Source organism: Elephantulus edwardii, unplaced genomic scaffold (assembly GCF_000299155.1).
Source record: "Elephantulus edwardii isolate Elephantulus edwardi_28Jun2011 unplaced genomic scaffold, EleEdw1.0 scaffold00001, whole genome shotgun sequence".
Lineage (NCBI taxonomy): Eukaryota > Metazoa > Chordata > Mammalia > Macroscelidea > Macroscelididae > Elephantulus > Elephantulus edwardii.
Window position 1 is genome coordinate 25,730,728 of NW_006399751.1, and position 8,232 is coordinate 25,738,959.

General features: G+C 38.4%; 1 pseudogene; it reads right to left on the bottom strand.

Moving 5' to 3' along the window:
* Positions 1-3,421: 3,421 nt before the first annotated feature.
* On the bottom strand, positions 3,422-3,724 carry LOC102875430 (annotated as a pseudogene).
* Between the last annotated feature and the right edge of the window lie 4,508 nt (positions 3,725-8,232).

The window sequence follows — 8,232 nt, forward strand, 5'->3', positions numbered from 1 at the left end:
AAATTATAAACACATAAAGTAAACAGAATAATATAACATACTCATTATTTCTATAGAAACTATCTAAAAAAAGTTATTTTTGAGATTTATTTTCCAATTATTTAAAATCTCTCTGAGAACAAATCCCCCCATGTTAATTTTTGAGCAACAGGAAATTTTTTTTAAAAAATATGTATCTCTCTTAAGACAAAAGGATGAAAAGGTCAACCAGATAGCATATCAGAGAATGAGTATTTCACATGCAAAGTCTTCTGTCTCTAAATCCGGAAGGATCTAAAGAATATTCATCACTGATACCAAATGATAAATATTTATCACAATCTCTGAGAACTTCCTTGAAAAAGAAAAATAAAAGCATATATACATAAACCTCATGATCACATCTCATGGAAGAATAGTATTAATAAATAACCTGCTTTTCAATTGACATTTGATGTGAATGGTCCTTCTGAGTTCATACTGGCATTACGGGGACTGAAGCACTAAAGAAGAAAAATGAGGCACCATACTGCTCTCCTGTTTGCAACTCTAAGTAATCTCCATGTAAGTAAACAACTGGAATATTTCCAGAAGTCGTTCACCATGTTTACCTATACAGATTCTGTGACAGAGATTTCTTTGTTAGAAGTGATCGAGAAAGACAATACACCCAAGTGACAAATCAAAGATAAAGCTAATCCTGCTATGAGTAACTTCTAGGAAACAAAACTGGCAGGATTTAATGAAGATTCAGAACTTCAACCCAGAACGGAGACACAGTCTGAGAGGCAGAAAGCAGAAAGCCATTGAAGAGAAGTAGCTACATTTTTAACAACTCTTCCGAGAGCAGGCTGGCACAAGTGCTGGACAGATGGGAATGTACTTTTGTACAAAATTAAGCCACTTAAATTTTAAAAAGCTCTTCCTCAGATGCCAGTAACCCAGACTTTACAAAGGCTGATCACATATTTTATTGAAAGAAGGACTATTAAACTGAAAGTACACAGTTTGCAAAGAATGCATTATTGTTAAAGAGCTGAGATTAAAAATTAAATATTGTTTAGCTTTACCTACAAGAGGGCCTTTTAGTGAGAGGAGCTATCCAGAAGAATGTATCCCTTTTTTATGATGTATCTGGAAGCCTAGCTAGATCTCTCTTTTAATGGGGAGTTAGCATCTTTGTACAAGATCCTGTTCTTTAAATTAAGGAAAATCAGTCAGAGCTGGCAGAAGAATATAACTCAATTATTGCTGTTCTAGTCTGTAAAGAGTTGCACTGCTAACTCAAAGGCTGCACCTCTCCAGTTCAAACCTACCAGTAGCTTCACAGGAAAAAAGGGCAGTCTCTTTCCATGTAGTTTATAGACTTGGAAAATTAATGGAAGTCAGCTATGAGTCAGTCCGACTCAATTGCAAGAAGATATTTGCTCTCCTTGAAATTCAGAGAATAAAGTTAGGCTTATGTAAGTGGAATAAGTTTGCAAATAAAAATATGGAAAACAAGTTTTGGAATAAGCAATGTTGTTTATAAATAAGCAGGTCATGTGTTGCCATTAATTAGCACTAGAACTCAAAGTTGGAAGAAAGCTCATAGATCGAATGCTCCTGAGACATGGGGAGTAAATCTCCCTGACTCTTATTTTCAAGGCTGGGACTGGACTCTGAAAAAAAAAGATTCTTAACATCAACATCAAAAAGTCATCTTAACTTTTAAAAGAAAAAAAAGAATCTACATATGGATATTGGGAATTCATGGAAATTCTCTGATAGAGAACCATGTTATACAGTCAGAAACAGTTTTGAAACAATGTCCTTGTACCAATCCACCGGACTCAGCATTGCTACCATGAAACATTCAATGAAGCTTATTTTGCTAACCAGTATATTTGTTGTAGTCATGTACCACAGAGTCAGAACCGACTCATAGCTGACCCTCCAGGGAGTTTTCAGATGCAGTAAATCACACAGGAAATTTCCTGTCTTTCTCCTGCAGAGCAGCTGGTAAACTGGAACTACACGCCATGGGGTTAGCAACACAACTTCTTTCCCACTAAGCAACCAGAGCTAAAACCGAAAACTGACATTTCGGGACCGGATAATTCACTAGAATCTCTTCAGGTGCTACCCAGCAAAACGGAATGTATCAGCCACAATTACTACCAGAATGGATCTCATGGTGTCCATTTCTTGTTATTAACTTCCAACTTGATATCTGACTTGTGTGTATCTATTTGACAGAACCCGAGTCATATGCCTGTGTGTCTAAGAGGTAAAGAGATTAAGGAATCAAGTTTTGAGCTTCTACTCTAGGGCATGATTCACAGAGAATTCCTTCAATCAAATGAAAGGTATAAAAAACGCTAGAAGCAGTACACATTACCCTAACTTAATGCCAACTGCAAAAGACATATGATTACATTTATATGAGCATCTGTAATACAGAAGTAGATAATGCTTAGGACTAGAGCTGTCAGAAGGAAATGAGGAGTGACCATTAATGCACAAAAGGGGATTTTTTGGTTGAAGGGAATAATATTCCAAAATGTGTATGCCGATGGGTGCACAACTCTGCCCTAATCTTAACCACTATTGAACTACTCTGGTTGGGTGAAGTGAATGATAGAAAATTTAATCTCAATTAAAGTTATAAAAAAAGAAAAAAATGCTTGGAGAAAGTATCAAAAAAGAGCAAAAGGTCTCAAAGGAACAAGACGCTCTTCATGGACTCTGGACTATCCACAAACTAACACTCGTGAAGCACAACAATGAGCGTTCCTTAAAGGCAAGGACGGCGAGACTTCATCCCTCCTGCACTGGGTGTATTTTCAGGAGGAATTAGTCCTTAAACAGAGCCCTCATACTAGGAAAGGTAGGGTATCAGTCAAAGAGAAAAAGATTCTCAATGAGATGGGTTGACATAGTGATGGCTACAGTGGACAGAGATCCCAATAGGGTATGCGATAAGGGATGGTTCAGAGGTGTTGTTCTCTGAGTCCCTGTGAGTCATAGACGAGTCAACAGCACCTAACAACAAGGATCATGACTTGTCATATTGTCACCTCATTATTTCTCAAGAGTCACAATGGTCTTTTAACTGTTCTTCCAAGGGGCACATTTTGATCACATAGTATTTCTAGCCTAGAAGCTTCCTCTGTCAGAAATACTCAAACTCACTCAATGTCATCAAGTTAGTCTTCAATCACAGCAACCCTTCATCAAGGTTTTGAAGCTGTAAATCTTTTTATTTTTTTAAAAAAACAAACAAACAAACAAAAAACCCCACAGAATGTTGATTAGTCCCAGCAGGGGTAGCCTGCATGGGGTGGTGGGTGGGCTAGATTAGAGTGTGTGTGGGCTGTGAGGAGTCTACAGTTATGGGGTGGGGGGTCTTGGAGGGAAGGGGCTGAGCTTGTTGGCCAGTTTCAATGGTGCTTCAGGTTTGCTAGTAAACATGCTTCATGAAAGAGTCATGGCAGGCCAGAGCAATGCCCCCAATAAGATTAAGAAATTCTTGGAAATCTAGCTTCGCATCAGCATTGAGGTCCAGTTTCTTCATCATGCGGTCAAGGACACCGGGGTCCTTCTGATTCTTTGTGAAGACAGCCAGTTCTGTATTCATGAATTTCAGGAACTCCATTTTGGAGAGGGTAAGGCTGTTTCCATTCTGTCCAGCATACCTCTGGAACACAGTAATCAGGGACTCAACGCACCACTTGGCCTCCGTGGGGCTAGTGACTTTTGCCATGTCGCAGTGGACCAGAGCGCTGTGGCTTGGAGCGGCGGCGGGTGTGTCAAAGCTGTGAATCTTAACTGGAGAAGATCATCCATTTTTCTTCTACGATGAGCTACTGATGGATTTGAACCTCTGGAAACAGTGGGCCTTTTAGGTAGCAACACTGATCTCTTTTTTTGGAACACCACATCTCTAAATTTATTTGGACTCTGCTTGGGTCTCAACGCAAGTGTTACTTTCTCAAAGAGCACTTCTCTGACAATGCATTCATGGACATCAGCAATTCCAAATAACTATTTGAGCTTACTTCTTTTCCACTATAGTTACCATAATGGGTCCAAGAAATATCTTTGTGTTTCATGAATGCTTTATCTCCAGCTCCAAAAACAGTGTGTGTTTGTCACATTAACTCTTGCTTTGAAATTTTTGCTGCAAAATTAATGACTCAGTGACATAAGTAAGCAACCCATTTTATAATCGTGAGGAATAAAGGAGAGAATCAGTGATTTACATAACACCACACAGAAAATCAGCAATCAAAGGGCGAGTCCTTGCTTCCCAGCTAGACAACTTCCCCCTGGAAGAAACTCAAGCATTTTCAGCTGTTTCTTAAAGAAAGGAAGGCAGAGAGCGGAAAGTAGATGGATTAGGGAAAAAAGCCTGAGTTCTCAATCATATAGTGCTGAGTCTAAATCTCTGTCTGCCAAAATAACATAAACCTCATAGGACATTTTTCCCCCCCGGGAAGTAAATGAAATCATACAAGCAAAAACAATCGTAAAACATCTGACACATACAAATGTTTCATAACCAGAAACTTACTGACATATACTGATAATTTGTGTGAGCCCATATCGACTCAACAAATGCTAAGGAAACTGGAAACTCTACCTTTAACAAAATCTCAACCTAAATATCCCAATGTAGAAAATATTCCTTCTTTTACACAACTGAAATTTACTGGGAATCAGCTATGTGCAAGGCATGTGGTGTACACAGGTTAAAATCAATCAATCCCTTTCTAGCTATTATTTCTAAGAGCATTTAATAATCTTGTTACTGTAAACAAAGGGTGACAATTGGCTATTCTTTGTGTTTCATTTCTTTCTAAGCATGTGACTTCACAGCCCCAGAAGACAGAATTTAACAACAAGGGGCCTGCCCCCAAATCCTTCAAGAACGCTAATACCACAAATGATCAATTTCCCTTACTGGTTTTGTTTTCCTCCAAAAGTTAAAAAAAAAAAAAGCAAATAAATTAATAAACCACAAAGAAACTGTCCTATCAATTACTATATTGTTTCCCTAATCTAGTTTATCACCAATTTTGGGTTAGGTCTTATCATGTGTTTAAAAGATACCCATGAATATTACATATACTTTCATTATACCTCTGTCAATGATTTCCTTTTATATTTCCATTTAAATACTTTCAAGACAAAATTGTAAGATTTATTAACTAAATTGTCCTTTATGTCCTTCCCTGTGCCTGAAACGCCTTCGAGTCAGTCACCTTTCTGTGGCAATTTCTCTAATTCCTCCAAGTGGCATTTTTCATTCTTCTTATAAAGTGACAACACTTTCTGCATTACTTCCATTATAGCTCTTAGCAAATTGCCTTTTAATAAGTTTCCCTCTTGCTAGGCTGAGCTTCTGAAGGGCAGGTTTTGATCTTTGAATCCCAAACATAATTTTTTTTCCACCTTAATAAAATACTTCCCCTCACCTTTAGTTTTAGAATTGTTTTAGATTTACAGAGAGATGCAGGGTTTGAGTGGGCGGGTCCAGGAAAAGCTGTCTATTTTGGATTATTAAAAAGCACTATGTGGTGCAAATGAAGCTGGTTCAAGGACCACTGTTTTGATTAGTGAGGAGTATTACACAAATTACTATAGAGATTCTCAGTCCTGACTTCATTTGGAATCACCTGGAAAGTTGAGAATCTATTCTGCTGTTATGGATTAACCATGCACCCAGGAATCTGAATTTCAAAAAGCTTTTCTGGTGATTCCAACAAACAGCCAGAGTTGAGAATCACTTGTCCTAAATTGTTGGACATATATAGCCAAGCAAGATAACGACAATCACCCATGTAAAAGTTTAATACTTCTAAGTACTTGAAACTTAGAATAGTTATCAAGACAATGTTAAACAGTGAAAATAAAGAACCAAATGCAATGTCTAGAGCACTTTAAGTGCTTTAAGATGTCATTGGTTTGGTTTTTTGTAGTAATTATGATAAACTGTAACCAAAAAAAAAAAAGGGCATATAATATGGATTTCTCATCAAGTAAACTTTTGAGGACATTCTTCCTAAAGCCATTTCCCCTATTTAGACAGCTCTCAGTTCCCCAGCTGTCAGAGAACATTTAAAAAGGACAGGGAGTGCACAGGGTTAGGGTGCAGTCACCACTGAAAACAGCCAGTCTTAAAGAGATGTAATCTAAATATCCTTTGATTAATTCAGCAGTTCCTGCAGCTGAGCCTTGAATACTGGGAGGCCACCGCCTGTGCAGGACAGAAACAGCTTTGTACAAGGACAGTCCAAAGGGTGACTACTTGGGACTAAGCTGCTTATTACAGAACAATGAGTGGTCACATCAGCACTGCAGCTGGTCTTAAGGAGAGATCTCAGAGAATCATCTGGTTTCAACTGTTCATAGGCGTGAAGACATCAAATGCAGAGAGTGGTGGCATGGCCATTAAAATTCAAGTAAGAGAACATGAGTTAATTGTAAAATTACTTGTATGTTAAATTGCCTTATTTAAACATACAGCCCTTCCTTTCTTTTCTTTTTCCCAACTGATAGTTTTTATCTGAATTAAGATTAGTAGACTGCTTGTGTGACTAGGGAGGTAAAAACCACAGATTTTACTGATTAAGAGGTGGCAAAGCTACTAGTGGCCCGCTGAGTAAGGAACTGAGCTGCCAACCCACAGGCAGGTGGTTTGAACCCACCAGCTACTGCATGGGAGTTTCCTTATTAATTACAGCCTCTGAAAATTCACTGCAATGACTGAGTTTTGAGAGAGGAGTAAATTAATACAAAGTATTATCCTTGACTTCACTTAAACTCATCATCATCATCTCTTTGCCATGGAGTCTGAACTGACTCATATTTGACTCTCGGGCAGATTCCCCAAGGCTAGAAAATGCACAACAGGAGATTAGCCAACTTTCTTCCACACAGCTACTTATACATCTCAACTGATAATATTTAAAAAACAAAACTAAAACAAAACCCCACAACTTGTCATCAAATCAGAATGAACTCAGTTATATATCTTTTAAGGCTAGAGCAACTTGAGAGTCTATTAACTTTAAGTATCTCTGCATGTTATTTTACAAGTCTGTTATCTCTATAATGAGCTCTGGATGCCTAGTGGTTAAGGAGCTATTTTGCTAACCAAAAGGTCAGTGGTTCAAATCCACCAGCTACTCCACAGGAGAGACAATCTCCTCTCAATTTATTGCCTCTGAAAACCCACCAGAGGATTAGCTATGCTTAGTTCTAAATTGATGGTACACAACAACAACATTATCTATAGAGGGGAACTCTGTTGGCTTAATAGTAAGGAGCTGTGCTGCCAAACCAAAGGCATGTGTTTCAAATCCATCAATTGTTCCATCGGAGAAAGATGTGCAATTTTCCCGGTGTCATTTACTGCCTTTGAAAACCTGGTGGAGGTTCTGCTGTGAGTTGGTTCAGACTAGACAGTACACAACAACAATAATAAAAATAGGAATGAGATGAGAAATTATGGTTGGTATATTTACACAATGGAATACTACTACACAGCACTAAGGGGAATAATTCCATAAAACCCTATATAACTTGGGAGATAATAGAGAGCACTATTGTTGTTTGGTTTTGTGTACCATCAACCCATCGTTGACCCTACCAGGGGTTTTCAGAAGCTGTTAATCACACAGGAGGAGATTGCCTGTCCTTCTCCCCTGGAGCAGCTGATGGCCTTGGACCCTGTGCCTTTGACATTGTAGCGCAGCTTCTTGCCACTAGAACACCAGAGCTCCCAGACAGCATTATGTTGAGTGAAATAATTCAGTCTTATAAGGAAAAACATTGCAAAAAGCCACTATTGGGAAAACAGAAGGATAACGGAGTAAGTTGTGTATGTTCAAAAGGGAAAGGAGAAAACAGGGGCAGAAAAAGGGGAAGGGGAAAATCACTGGGACAGCAGAGGTGAGTGAGGAAGAGTGAGGACAGGTTCACTGGGGGCTTGAAAAGAGAGAGTGACAATAAGCACATAGCAATTCTAGTTAATTATAAAAAATATAATGTATAATGATTATATAAAACACACTATGCAACAAATACAAAATTTTAAAGAAAACAGATAAGACAAAGTTCAGATCTGCTGTTCACAGGGTCACACTTACTTAACTCAACGGCACCAAATAACAACAACATAGGGCTTAAAGGGGGGCTTAATTGTAAGGAGTTGTGGGTCAACCCAAAGGGAGGCAATCTGAATCCACCAGGTGATTCATGGGAGAA